We start from the raw sequence: 15,962 nt of genomic DNA on the forward strand, positions 1-15,962 counted from the left end.
AAACTGGGATGGTGCAGTGAGCTAAAAAACGGTGTTGGATCTAGCCCTGATCTCTTGACTGGGTGAGAGTATTCTGTTTAATTCAGAGACTCTGTCCCTCACCACCCCTTGTTGTAAATATTTTTGTCCACCCTAAGCGTGGAAGGGTATACTCAGATATGAGTCCCTTGCTCATTGCACCATCAGGATTCAAGCAAGCCGGGCCGAAGAGGCTGAAATGCCAGAAACCGGTCCCCGGTAGATTGTTTCCTTCCCAGTGTAAGAATTGGCTTTTGTAGTTTGGTTTGCCCTGTTCCCATCATGCACTGGGACAGGAACAGACTAATTTGCATACAGCCAGGTTCTGAAACTGGGATGGTGCAGTGAGCTAAAAAACGGTGTTGGATCTAGCCCTGATCTCTTGACTGGGTGAGAGTATTCTGTTTAATTCAGAGACTCTGTCCCTCACCACCCCTTGTTGTAAATATTTTTGTCCACCCTAAGCGTGGAAGGGTATACTCAGATGTGAGTCCCTTGCTCATTGCACCATCAGGATTCAAGCAAGCCGGGCCGAAGAGGCTGAAATGCCAGAAACCGGTCCCCGGTAGCTTGTTTCCTTCCCAGTGTAAGAATTGGCTTTTGTAGTTTGGTTTGCCCTGTTCCCATCATGCACTGGGACAGGAACAGACTAATTTGCATACAGCCAGGTTCTGAAACTGGGATGGTGCAGTGAGCTAAAAAACGGTGTTGGATCTAGCCCTGATCTCTTGACTGGGTGAGAGTATTCTGTTTAATTCAGAGACTCTGTCCCTCACCACCCCTTGTTGTAAATATTTTTGTCCACCCTAAGCGTGGAAGGGTATACTCAGATGTGAGTCCCTTGCTCATTGCACCATCAGGATTCAAGCAAGCCGGGCCGAAGAGGCTGAAATGCCAGAAACCGGTCCCCGGTAGCTTGTTTCCTTCCCAGTGTAAGAATTGGCTTTTGTAGTTTGGTTTGCCCTGTTCCCATCATGCACTGGGACAGGAACAGACTAATTTGCATACAGCCAGGTTCTGAAACTGGGATGGTGCAGTGAGCTAAAAAACGGTGTTGGATCTAGCCCTGATCTCTTGACTGGGTGAGAGTATTCTGTTTAATTCAGAGACTCTGTCCCTCACCACCCCTTGTTGTAAATATACCACAGTAAGAGCCATACTCAGAGTCAGGCTGAGACACCAAGACAACCAAGTACTGCAGTGAAACAAAGTGCGTCGTTGAGCCTAACTGGGTTAAAGAAAACGACAGCCCCACAACGGAAAATAATCCAGCCCACCATCGAGAGAGCATGCTTAGGTTGGAGGGGCAGTATCAATGCAACCACCCAACGGCACCGTTGTACAATGCGAAGCTGGCTAAAATGTTAGCTCTGGACCTTCTCCCTTTTCATTTGTAGAAGGGGTGGGTTTCCTTGAACTTGTCAGCCATCTGCCCTAAATGGAAGGTTCCCAGCCAGTCCTATTTCGCAAGAATTGCTGTTCCAGCACTACATCATGATGTGCTGGAATTGGTTGGGCATGCCGCTCGCAGCCGTGTTGTTTTAAGCGCTGTGTCCCTGTTGACTTTATCGCCGTGACCCTGTCCTTTATTTCTGAGACCACTACATGAGGAACTTGTAAAAGACTTTGGCCGATTTGGGCAGATTAATTGAAGAATCGACGGAGGTGCGGGGCTGCGAGGACCAGCAGTCCCTGCGGGAATCCATCAGCCGCAGCTGGGGCCTCTTCCCGCCCCATCACTCACCAGCATTTAATGGCTCATGGCCCCCGCTTCGTGGGGGCCGCTCGCAGCTGTGTTGTTTTAAGCGCTGTGTCCCTGTTGACTTTATCGCCGTGACCCTGTCCTTTATTTCTGGGACCGCTACACGAGGAACTTGTAAAAGACTTTGGCCGATTTGGGCGGATTAATTGAAGGATCGACGGAGGTGCGGGACTGCGAGGACCAGCAGTCCCTGCGGGAATCCATCAGCCGCAGCTGGGGCCTCTTCCCGCCCACATCACTCACCAGCATTTAATGGCTCATGGCCCCCGCTTCGTGGGAGCCGCTCGCAGCCGAGTTGTTTTAAGCGCTGTGTCCCTGTTGACTTTATCGCCGTGACCCTGTCCTTTATTTCTGGGACCACTACACGAGGAACTTGTAAAAGACTTTGGCTGATTTGGGAAGATTAATTGAAGGATCGACGGAGGTGCAGGACTGCGAGGACCAGCAGTCCCGGCGGGAATCCATCAGCTGCAGCTGGGGCCTCTTCTCGCCCACATCACTCCTTACTTAGCCACGCCCATATCCGCGGAATGCGGGACGCGCACGGGCGAAGCCCGGGCCAAGGGCGGGCCCGTTGTAGCCCATTAGAGACCGACTGAGACTGGACAGGCCCCCCCCCAAACCCCTGGTATTCAGTGCTCATTGTTCTATATTTTAAGGTTACTGATAATAGCGTCATTGAACATTGTAGCGCATTGTAAGCGTGTACATGTCTGCATGGGAAAGCAGAAGCAGGGCGGCTGCTGGGTCGTTATTATGAGGAACATTAGACAATTTCATTATAAGAACTAACTCTGTCATTGATGAGGGGATAACTTTAATGGAACGACAAGTCTCGTAGGATTTGGCCATGGCTAAACGATCGTCTATGGGCCATCTTGAAAACGCTCGCAAACCCGAATGTATTAGACAAGTAAATTCTACAGATGTCGAGGCATTAATACATAGCCCGCCAAGTTCCCAGGGTTCTTTTTTTTCATTGCCAGTACCTATTACACATTCATTAGCTGGGATAGAACCAACACAGGCACCCGTGGTGGAAATTTCCCCCAAAAGACCGCAAACTAGACTGCAATGTGAACTGCAGGAAGGTGCCATACCCAAGAGGAGGCAGCCACTGATCGCTGCTATAGGGGGTAAAAAATCGAAACTCCCAAAGGGCCAGAGTACTCACGATTTATCAACTAAACAAAAGGGAAATGAACAACGGAAGTTACCAGACGTTCATGCCCCAGAATCTCTGGGTGTCTCGAACCAAGGCTCGGCACCAGCTGATGGTAACAGCGTTAACACTCTAAACACTTCCCGCAGATTAGAGGCAGATGAAGACTCCTTATGCAAAAAGCTGGGAGCACTCTTTAGATCTGGCATAGCCCCCTTTGAAAAAAGGCTCCTTAGCATTGAAAAACAGCTTTCTAAGTTGTAAACAGTTTTGAGAAGTTCCAGAGTCAATGGGTCCCCAAAAAATGTCCGTCTGGACACAATCCCGCCGAACCCGATATCAGAGGCACAGGTAATCCATCAACCCCTACTTACTACCGAGCGAACTTGTTTAAAACCTACGAATGCTCAGGGAGAAACAAGATCATCAGAATTACCCAATCCCTTAGGACAGGGACCTATATCGTTAGCACAAAAACAGAAAGATAGTGGGGGGCAGGCGACAGGGGAGGCATTGAAGAGGGCCCGTGCCATTAACTTACCGTTACCCCCCCATGTAAGGAGTGAAATCCTAATGATGCGTAGAATACCTTGGCTGGGAACTGTGCCAAAAACTATTAATGGGGACCGTGTGCTGGTCAATTTCAGGGACCCCCGCACGGTGGATTACATATGTTCCTGGAATGACCAAAATTACAACCTTGGGTCATTGATAGAGTCATGATCATTGTCGTTTTTCTATCCTCCACCGATTCAGTCAGATGAGGAAGGGGCCTGGACACTTGTAATGAACTATCGCCAGGGCAGGGCTGGAAATTATCAGCATGGACCACCAAATACACAGAACTATTTGTCCTTACAAAATATATTTAGTGCCCTAGAAATGGTGGACTGACTGAGCTTAGACAACACACCAGATAGTGAGGAGGAGAGGTTAGATAAAGGAAAGACTAGCGACCCGGGAAATCAGCCTATAAAGTACACTCAGGAAATTAAAGGCATGGAAACTCAAACAGGTTGTAATATGCTAGATGTAGAGTTGGGGATGGGTGGTATTGACACCATAGAGGATATTTCATCAACCCCATCTACCATACAGCACAAACTGCCGGAGGATGCTCCCACAAGTCATGATGCAACTGAATCGGGGGAGCTAATAACTTTTTTAACCTTTTTATCTTGGAATGTGGCTGGCCTATCCAACAAACTAAATTATCCGGCATTCTTATCGATTACACCAAAATTCTCCATTATCTGCCTCCAGGAGACTTGGGAGAGAGAGGAAATTCATATAAATGGGTACCGAACATTCCATACTGCTGCCGAGCCATCAACAAGAGGTAGTAACAAAGGGGGTCTCAGTGTTTATATTTCAAATACTTCCAAAGTTAAGGTTGAAAATTTGATCTCTGGCTCAAGTTATTATCAGATGTTAGAGATCAGACCAGATGGGAACAAGATCATTAATTTGATAAATCTCTATAATAATATACCAAAGTGCGAGATAGTAAATGTATTTAAACGCCTTTTACATACGATGCAGAAGTCTGAGGTAGAATCCTTTTCGGGGAACCATGTTGTGTGGGTGGGTGATTTTAATTGTTCCTTATGCCAAAACGGTCACACTGCCATATGTGGTATAGTTAATATCAAAGGTGAACCCTGTACCCATTTTGCCCGTACATCTACTGGGAATATCTTAAATAACTTGCTGTTTGAGTTAGACCTAGGATTTGCTAATGAACTCTGCACACCACAGGTCAATTTTAGACCAACATTTAACGGAAGGGGATGTAATTCCCTGATTGACTTTGTCCTGGCCTCAAATACTATTTCATTTAATTTAACTGATTTTAAAATGGGGGAAACCGTAATTAGTGATCATTATTCCAATAGCTTCTCCCTTACTTTTAAAACACAAAATAACAGAAAACATGGAATAATCAATAATTTGTACTGTCATAGGATAAATTTAGCGAGGAGAAATGGCTACACAATAAAATAAAGTTGAGCCCGTCTCTTTCCTTCAGAAATTAATAAAAAACAAGTTTTCAGATTTTATGGCCTGCCTCTCGTAAACGAGTAATTGGGCCTCAGTAAACACGGCGTTCTGTAACATCACACAGGAAATTAATAAATCCTTGGACGGGCCATCTAGGAAACAGCAAAGGGATAAGGCGGAGGGTTGGATTAACCCAGAATGTAGCAAAGCACATGCAGCTTTAAAATTGGCGCTCAAAAGAGACCCCAAATGTATTAAAAATGCAAGAGCTATTTACTACTCCACAATAAAAAAAAGAAAGAAGGACATAAAGCAGGAGGCTTGGGCTACTCTTCATCAAGCTTGCCTCCAGAAGGATAACATAGGATTCTGGAAGGCAGTGAACGCCCCTTTTTTTGTTGAGGGAAAATCAGATAAAATAGAACTAGCAATAGAGGAAGACACCTGGGTAACCTATTTCACCGGATTATATAAAAAGAACAATCTATACGGGAGTTTGGACACTGAAATACACGGTGAGAGGGAAAATGTGCCGGTGCGACTATTCCCCCTGGACATCAACGTCGAACTATCCGAGGTGGAATTGGCTATATCTGAGAGCTCTGGGGGTAAGGCCCCTGGGCCAGACGGGGTTCCTGTTGATATTTATAAATCCAATACCAACCTATTGGCCCCTCTCCTGACTAATGTATTAAATTACATAAACAAAATTGGGTTCCCTTCTACGTGGCAGGAAGCTATTGTGGTCCTCATCTTCAAGAAGGGTGACCGTGACAACCCTAAATGTTATAGGCCCATTTCTCTTTTAGATTCCTTTATGAAAGTGGCAGGCAGGGTCATTTTAAATAGACTACAGCAATGGGCGGAAGACACGGGGGTTTTATCAAAGTTCCAATATGGTTTTAAGGCAGGATTGGGCACGGTAGAACAAGGACTGAATCTAGCCATTATCATTGGAAAATATGTGGTCGCAAAAGAGGATAAGCTGTTCTTAACATTCGTAGACTTAAGCTCAGCTTTTGACTGCTTAAGTCACGAAATTTTATGGGACACACTTGTACATCTGGGAATCGACATGAGCCTACTTAATTTTATTAAAGAACTTTATAGGGGGCGTGGCCAAGATGGCGGAGTGAGGAGACGCTTTCGCCCGGAGCTCCCGACCCGGTCCGGGCCCTGAGCCTTCTGAATAGCTTGTTCTCCCCCACATCGGCACAAAACCGATTGGGGACGGTGCGGGAACCGGTCAGGCTGTGCTAGATTCGAAGTCCAGCTCTGAAGTGGCCTGGCACCCGTAGTCCGGACCGCAGCACGGAGCGGCGCCAAGACCTGAAGCTAAGACGGATAGCGGCCTAGCCGGGGTTGGGCAGAGCTCTGTCCCCGAAGCTCGCAGAAGCCAGCGGTGGTACAGTGGAAGGAAGTGGGGGCACACCTGGGTGCCGCGACGGTGCTGGGAGGCCCTGAGAAGCGCCTGCTGTCCCCAGGGAAGACCCGCCCCTGGTTGTCGGTCCCGTCGCAAATCGAGGCCGCGGCTGCGGCCTAGCTGATTGGAGGTTCTGCAGGCCGGAAGGGTGGTGTCGCTGGAAGCATAGTCGGAACAAGGGCCGCAGCGACGAAGATTGGAACCGGGACCCTCCAAGGACTGCACCGGAGGCGTCTGTTCCTGGGCGATTGGTGACTGATCCTGGGGTCGCACGAAGAGACACCCGGAGACTGCGCCATCGCCGGAAGTGGTGCAACAACCTGCAGAGGCACGAAGAGCCGCCATAGTTGCTCTTGGAGGTAGTGAGGAAACCGGCGGGTTACGGTGGTGCGCGGTGCCCCTGAGAGCTACGCCGCAGATGGTCGGCTTGCCGTGGACAACAGCAGCGGTCGCCGAAGAAAGGGCCAGGCGCGACGAATTGGATTGCACAGGTCGCGAAAGGGACCCTGCGCTTGCTTGCTGCGCGGCCGAGGGCGGATAGTAGTGCCTGGGCTACAGAGGACATCCCCAGATTCGGCAGGAGCACCCCGCGGCCGAGGACCGAGTCATCACAGCAAGAAGAGGCAGGTGGGGCCGAAGCCCGGGTGTCTGGCCGGTGCGGTGCCCGTAATCAGCAGAGCGGCCTTGAGGACAAGATGGTGAGCCAGAAGGGCAATAAACGGAATGACCGCACGCTCCCCGAAATGCTTGGCAGGTCTCAGACCAGGGGAGACAGAAATCAACCGTCGCCGAATGCGGTGAGTGGCTCTCACACAGCAGGAGGCGGTGAACCCCCGGTCACCAGATCCTTCTTGGAGTCACTTTTTGGCACACTGAGAGACGATTTTCAAACGCTGAAACAGGAGGTGGCCGGGGAAGTCTGCAAAATCCGAAGAGAAGTGGACGGCCTAGGAGAGAGGGTGGCCACGGTAGAAAGCTCCACACAGAGACAGGACGAGGAAATCACGCAGCTGCAACAAGAAGTGTTGCGATTGAGGGACCAACAGATGGACCTCCAGGCCCATAATGAGGACCTGGAAAACCGATCTCGGCGGAATAACATCAGGGTCCGGGAGTTCCATCGACGAAAGAGGGGACGGATGTGGCGGAAAACCTAAGGGAGCTCTTCAAAGACATATTGGGTGAAGCGGCGGACTTTCCGGTACAGATTGATAGAGCTCATCGAGTGGGCCCTCAGAGGCGCGCAACAGCCCCACCTCCGGACATATTGGCCTTTCTTCCTGATTTTCCACTGAAAGAACGGATCATGGCGTAGGCCCAGAAAAAACCCTTGACGGCGTTTCGAGGACACCCCGTGGCCTTATATCAGGACCTGTCTGTGATCATCCTCCAAAAGCGGAAAGCGTTCAAAATCGAAACAGACTTCTTGAAACAGCATGAAACGCCTTATTCATGGGGTCATCCTTTCCGCCTTATTTTCAGGTGGAACGGTGTGTTACATCAATTGAGGTCCCTACAGGACACGTGCGAAGTACTGGGGATCACTGAGGAGGAGGAGGTCTCAGACACGCCACGCAGGAGACGCACCACAGAGGACGGGTGGCGCAGGGTCTCGAGGCGCAGAACATCAGTGGCATCCCAGCGTCCGAGCTCGCCTACCATCAGGGCTGATATGGCGAGCGCCATCCAAGCAGCTTCCAGAGACGCCGTGGTGCACGAAGGTGTCGCGCTAACAGCGTAAGACTGCTCCGGGGGGAGAACGACCTTGCATTACTGTTCTTGCAGGCCTAGGGCCTTGGAGGGTTGGGAGGGAGCAGAGGGGGGAAGGGTGTGGCTGGACGTCCACTACGATGCGTTACCACAGACTTGTCCGGACAGGACATGGCTGGGACAATTTCTCTGAGGGTGTTGGGGGTTCGGGGGTTTGGGGGGGGGAAGGTGGGGGTGGGGGGGAGTTGGGGAACCGAAGGGGGTTTGGGAGAGGGAGAGTTGGGGAGTTGGGGGACAGGGGGGTTGGGAGTTGTGTAGGGGAAGGGGCGGGTACAGTCCGTTCAGTGTTCTTGATGAATCCACGATGCCCCGATGGGGAGCTAGTGTCAGCTGAGGCCCACAGACCCTCCCTCACTGTAATGGATCCATTGCATGTTTCATTCTTTTTTGATTCTCGATGGCGGCCCTTAAGGTAGTGACCCTTAATGTGAAGGGGCTTAATAACCCTGTCAAGAGGAGGGCATTCCTGTCCTTGCTAGAGAACACACAGGCTGACATTTGTGTTCTACAGGAGACCCATTTGCTTGCGCGGGCTACCATAGATTACGATGACGCACATTTCCCACGCAGTTCTTTTCTTCGACCACCACCAAGACGGCTGGGGTGGCGATATTGGTGTCTAAATCCTTTAGAGGAGAGGTACTACACAAGTTTGCAGAGCAGAAGGGGATTCAAACTAGGGGCCCTGACATTTACCATCGGGACGATTTACTGTCAGAATGAACATCAGGATAGCTTCTTTTAATCAGCATTAGTGGACATAACAGCGTCCCCGGACAGGCACATTATTTTGGGTGGAGATTTGAATATGGTGGTTGACTCGGCTATGGATAGGTCGGCCCAGCGTTCCCCACAGACAGGGGAAATGTCACAAGTAGTTAAATCCCAACTGGTGGACCTGTATATTCACGATCTTTGGCGCCACTTGCACCCCACGGATCGGGACTACTCCTTCTACTCTCACGCACATAAAACATACGCCAGGCTAGATTACCTCATAGTTACCGCCCAGTCCATGATTTGGCTACAACGTCGGAGGTGGGGGTCATCTCTCTATCTGATCACGCGCCGGTCTCGGGGAGTTTCTCTCTGCCCGTCCCTAGCACCATCTCAAACGGCACATCTCGAAAGGGAGATACGGGTCAAGGGGGTGATTACTGCCATCTCCAGGCTTAAACATGGTAAGGCCCCTGGCCAGGACCACTGCACAGCGCTCTTCTACAGGACGTTCAGCGCCACGTTGGCCCCTATACTGACTAAATTGTTTAACTCTTTCTCCGAACCGGAGGCGATCCCGCCGGATCTCCTGCAAGCCACAGTATAGGTCATACCTAAACCAGGGAAGGACCGAACCCAATGCAGCTCGTACCGTCCGATTTCCCTTTTGAACGTGGATTTGAAACTTTATACGGGAGTTCTGGCGGCGCGCCTAGCGCTCCATCTACCGGGTCTGGTGGAGTCGGACCAGGCTGGCTTTGTCCCCGGGAGACAGACGGTGGATAACACCAAGAGGATAGTACATATTCTGGAGAAGGCTTCCCGGGTTCCCGGAGAAAGAATGCTCCTATCGGTTGATGCTGAAAAGGCGTTCGGCCGGGTGCACTGGCCCTATTTGGAACGGGTTATGGCGAGGATGGGCATAGGTGAAAAATTTCGCACCCTGGTTTTTAATTGCTACCGGTTCCCGTCGGCGGTGGTGCGGGTGAATGGCTGTAACTCTCAAAGGTTTTGCATTGAACGGGGCACCAGACAGGGCTGCCCACTGTCCCCACTCCTTTTCGCTATGTACATGGAGCCCTTTGCCCAGAGAATACAGTAGAACCCGGACGCGATTGGAGTGAGGATGGGGGGATATATTCACAAGGTCAGCCTCTATGCGGACGATGTGATTCTGACCTTAGAGGAACCGAGGCGTGCTCTGCCTGCGTGTATTGACGAATTGGAGGCTTTTTCAAGGGTGGCTGGATTCAAAATGAATATGGGAAAATCAACAGCCCTGGACATCTCCCTGACTCCTGCAACACAACAGGAGTTGCAGGTCCTCTTCCCCATGCATTGGTCGGCCCACCAGGTCCAGTGCTTGGGTATCCTGTTGGCACCTACATTGCAGGCCATGGTGACAGCCAATTATATGGCCTTGACTGGAAAGATTAAGGAGGAACTGGGGAGATGGAGTAAGGGCTTGATATCGTGGCTCGGGAGAGTGGCAGCGGTTAAAATGACGGTCCTCCCACAGATCTTATATCTATTCCGGGCCCTACCGTTGCAGATGCCTAAAGGCTGGCTCCAGCAGACACAGGCGGTTCTGTCCCGCTTTATTTGGCAAGGCCGCAAGCCTAGGATGAGGAGGGTTCTCTCCACGTTGGCGCCGGAGTCCGGGGGACTGGGGGTCCCAGACTTGCGCAAATATTTTCAAGCGGCGCAGCTGAGATATCTGGTCGAATGGAGCCGATGGGAGTCGGACAAGCACTGGTTGTTCCAGGATCAGGCGGTGGCGGGCCGTCCCTTACAAGAGGTGCCCTTTCTGCGTAGGGCTCATCGCCCCCCGAATCTCTACGCGTCTTTTGTAACGCAGGTTCCGCTGAGGGTGTGGGATGTTACTAACAATGCACACGAGCTTACCACGTGCCCCTCTCCGTTCACACCTATTGCAGACAACCCGGACTTCACGCCGGGGACTACCCAGGGAGCTTTTGCACACTGGCGTGCTGCCGGTTGCAGGACCCTCTTCCATTTGTACGGGCCGGACGGAGTTCTCCCTTTCCAGACTCTCAAGGAGGAGTATGGTTTGGCTGAGACAGATAGGATGCGCTACTGGCAGGTGCGACACTGGGCTTTGCAGCCACAGGTGCGTGAGCTGGCAGACAGGAAATTATCGCCATACGAGAAATGGTTAGTGACGCGAGCCTTGGATGCTAAGCTCATCATGGATCTTTACAAAATGTTACAGCCCCCCCCCCACACATTTTCATAACCCAGGTAGGGAACGCTGGAACCGGGAGCTGGGAAGAACACTGAGCCATACAGAGTGGGACCAGATTTCATACCACGCACGACACTCTGCATACCATATAGGACTAACTGAAACATTCACTAAAGTGTCTACATACTGGTATTACACTCCGGAGCGGTTGCATGAGATGGATAGGCATATTGATAATACCTGATGGCGGGAGTGTGGGCAACCTGGCACACTGACACATATCCTGTGGGAGTGCCCGTTGTTGAGCCTTTATTGGAAGGAGGTGCTAGATGAGATCGATGCTCACTTTGAGATAGAGTTACCCCGCTTCCCAGTATACGTCCTGCTGGGCTTGCCTAACGGGCTGATGTATCCACTAAAATCGTGCAGGGGTAGACAAATTGCCATAGCACTGGGCTCCACCGTTCAGAACATTCTAATACACTGGCCGACTACCACTGTCCCATCTATCACGGGTTGGCTACATAGATTATGGCATGTCCTGGGCATGGAGAAATGATCACTGATGATGGCTGGGGAAGTAGATCAATTTGAGGAGTTGTGGCAGCCCTTTCATGCACTACTGGCCACCGAGTTCAGGGAACTAACATGTCCAAGGTACCTGAGGCTGTTGAGACTGACACCACCACTGGACTTCACCGCTTAATAACCGCAGGCCGGATAGAGTTAGGGGATAGGGGTGTGGGCTGAGCTCAGAAAGTTAAGCTAGACAAGACACTGGACGGGGGTAATGGAAGGGGGTAGGGGGATGGGGGGTGGGGGGGAGTTGGGGGGCAACTGTTTCTTTAAAAGGGAAAGGGTACAGAGACTTCATTTCTACCTCAGGGTGTTATTTAATGTGATGTGTATGGAAGCGGAGCTCACGCAGCCTCTACTGCATTTGCGGACACGTAGCATTATCTTGAGATGGGCTCCCGGGGTTACAGCACAAATGTCATTGCTTGAATGTCTTTCTTATCTGTGTACTCTTTCAATAAAATACTTTAAACATAAAGAACTTTATAGGGGGGCGGGTGCTAAGGGTGCTAAGGTCCGGTATGGCAGTAAAAGAGAGTGTACTTTTAACTTATTAAAAGAGTGCGCCAGGGAGGTATATTGGAACTTTTTTATTTAACCTATATATTAACAGCATAGCATCCCACTTGCTGCAAGATAAACAAGATTATCCACAATTTGGAGGAAATTTAGCACCAATCTTGTTGTATGCAGACGACGCTGTCATCATGGCAAGGACCCAGGTGGGTCTTCAGAGATCCCTCGTGGCCTTCTCAGATTATATGAATGCAATAGTCTTAAAAATCAATATCAGTAAAACATTTAGCATGTGCTGCTCCAAAAAGAGTAAGGGCCAATGTAAAATCTACCTGTCAGACACAAAGATCGAAACTACAAAGACATTTTCGTATTTGGGCATACATTTTGACAGGTGTGGAACCTGGACCGCAGCAGCTAATATGAGGAAATTAGCCTTCTCTCGCGCCATTGGCGCTGTTCGTAATTTTGCAATAAAGCTTGGGGGACGACCATTAAACATTTTGCTTGATCTCTACAGATCGATGTGTGTGTCCACCGTGATATATGGCTCAGGTATCTGGGGGATTGCGGACTTAAGTGAGATCCAGAGATGCGAAAATTCTTTTGCGCGCTACTTGCTAGCCGCACCTAAGTCAACCTCCACCTATGTTTCCCACAAAGAGCTGGGCCTAGTTTATATATCTGACCTCATAAAGGTGAGCCCAGTATTGTTGTGGCACAAGGTCTTGGTTTCACAGGAGACAGATTTAAACAGGGACATCATTCAGGATTTCTTGAAACTCCAGGGGAGTTTAAAAATTGAGTGGCTATTGTATGTAAAACGCTTTCTCAAAGACATTGGCCATGCCGAATTCTTCGAAAACCCTTCCTCTTTAACATTAATTTCAAGGAAAAAGTTGAAGGAAATCTGCCTATTGTTTTTAGACAATAAAAGGTGGTAGTTGGAGGGCAAGGAAAGCTCGGTAATGCAAAATCAATTAATGGTACATGGCCATGGTTTACAGCAATACTTAGTATGCACACAAAGTAGTTATACTAGGATGTTGCTAACCCGCTTCAGAGTAGGGAGTCTTTTTAGATTGTTGACTTTCCCTGAAGTTAATTCCTGGTCCAAGTCTTTGATCTTATGCCCCTGCGATGACATATCTCATCAATCAATGATTCATTGTATCTTATTTTGTAAATGTTACACCTCTATCAGAAGAAAGTATTTAATTGCCTTACTTAAGAGCTGGGGAATGAGACAATGCAGACCGGCCTTACTAAGACTACAAATGTTAGAGGATGAGATAACATTGTATACTGTATCAATGTTTTTAAAAGGTATGATGAGATTTAGACTGACAATGAACTGAGTGATCTTTTAACAATCGCAAATATTTCAAACAACTTTTCCTCGGTATTATATCTAATTTTAAATTGTTGCGAATTGTGTTCATATGTGAAATGTAATGTTTTGTGTAAACTGTACTTTAACTTCTTGTGCTTTTATGGATTCTTAATTTGAAACCGAATAAAGCTATGTTTGACTTTGACTTTGATGTGCTGGAATTGGTTGGACATGCTTTGCAGCAGAGTGCTGTTCACAATATCCAGACATGTGGACCAGTTGCCAAGCCACTGATTACATGTGCAGCACTGCACACTGGGTCTCTTTTGTGGTGGTTAGAGATAGGCTAATTGAAGTAAGTGCTGTTGACACAGCTGAGATTTGTAAAGCTACTCGGAAACATGCAACTGTAGCCATGTTCGCCATGGAGAAATCTCATACTGCTGTAAACATTTTGGAAGAGTTCTCAACAAGGTTTTTGAATGGCTGCGCCCAAGAGGGCTTAATATTTGTTTTGTTTCCACAGATAATGGCAATAATGTACTTAAGGCCAGGGAGCTTGGTTCCTATTTCAGGGTTCCGTGTTTGGCGCACTGCATTAACATTATAGTTCAAGACTTTCTGAAAAAAGAAGCCATAGTCAGCAACTTACTGACCACCTGCCGAAGAATATGCACTCATTTCAGCCATTCTTTTAAAGCTCGGAAGCAGCTGAGGATCATTCAATGTGACTATAGAATGCCAGTCAAAGCACTCATCCAGGAGGTGGCAACACGTTGGAACTCAACTTATTACATGCTTGACCGTCTGTTTGAGGAGTACAGTCCAATCAATGAATATGTCATGCGAAGAGGGGATGCTACTGTGAAAGGCATGACCCTTCAGATGGACCCATGGTGCCTAGTTAAATGCCTGACTGAGATGCTTCTTCCTTTCGAGGTCTTCACACGTGAAGTCAGGAAGGAGGACTGTACTATGGGACTAGCTATCCCATTATTGCAAATGCTAGAGCATCAGCTGAAGGAGGTGTCTGAAGCATACAAAGGTGTAGAGGAAGAAAAAGAAGCATATGAGTTGGTGGAGAGCTTAGCCTGTTCCTTAGCTGACAATACAAGGGTGCAAAATAAGATTTTATCACAAGAACATTACATTTGTGCCACAATTCTGGATCCACTGGCAAAATAGGCACTGAGACATTAATTCCTTTTTCGGAAATGGATGTTGCCCACTACAAAACTTGGATAGCTGAGTCAGCGAGTAAGTTGGAAGATGAACGGCTGTTAATTAAAAGCCCGCTAGATAAACCTACAACAAGTACTGCAGCAGGGCATCCGGTGTCAAGTTCAACTTCGGAGCCTGAGGGCAGTGCGTTGGTCTCAGTACACTCACCAACACTATTGGCAACAGCAAGAACTGACTGGATAATTAGGCCCAGTAAAATCATTAACGATTGGTATTTACATTTAGGCATTGGTAAGCCCAGTGCTGATGCAAAGAAAAAAGAGCCCGAAAAAAGTTTATCACCCCGAACATTGAGCGGAAGGTTCAGGCCTATCTGGACGACCTAACAGAGGTGTACATTGATCAAAACCCATTGCGGTATTGGTATGGGAAAAGGGCCCAATGGCCACTACTCAGCAGGCTGGGGATAAACTATCTGTCTTGTCCTGTCGCAAGTGTGTCTTCTGAACGTGTTTTCAGTGCTGCTGGTTCAATTACAACAGAGAGAAGGACCAGTCTCTCGCCCAAAAATGTGGAGAGGTTAAGCATGATCAAAATGAATCAGCACTTTATACCACCGAATTACACAATACATGAATCAAGGGAGGAAGATGAGGACAGCGGCTCAGGTGACAGAAGTAGTCTGTTAGATGATGATTATCTACTTCTGGTTGAACCCCCAGAGTTTGAGGACGAGCTATACTTCCCTTTCATTTAGGTTTGCATTTCTTACTGTCTTCCTCCCTTATTTTCCTTTATTTGGGCATCTGTCTTTCTGGTTAGAAACTTTGAATCACAACTAATCCATCACCACCGTTTTCTACTCTATTTATTGCAATATATGACTTTCAGCTGTCTGCATTTCACAGTACACTCCTCCGAATCCTGCTCCTCCATCCTCCTGAATCTCCCTAAATCCATTGCCCTCAAGACAGATGATGATTGGATGATGCAAAATAGAAGACAAAATAAAATCTTTCCTATTCCCTCCAAAAGAAGTGGCGCATGATGATGACTACTACAGGGATCCTCCTTTCTGATACGATAGAGACTGCCCTTTAACTGTAGATGAGAAGGAACAGGTAATGAATGAAGCAATGCATTGGTCGCTGACTGAGTGATTTTGTTGTTTTTTGTTGCGCATGAAGTAATTTCATTGTGTACTGTATGTAATAATCTACACACTAAAAGTAACTCAAGGCAATTTTTCCCTTCTTGTAACTATTTTGAATAAGAAATTTGTACTTCTACTGCAGC

This window comes from Lissotriton vulgaris, chromosome 4_1 (genome assembly GCF_964263255.1).
Source record: "Lissotriton vulgaris chromosome 4_1, aLisVul1.2, whole genome shotgun sequence".
Lineage (NCBI taxonomy): Eukaryota > Metazoa > Chordata > Amphibia > Caudata > Salamandridae > Lissotriton > Lissotriton vulgaris.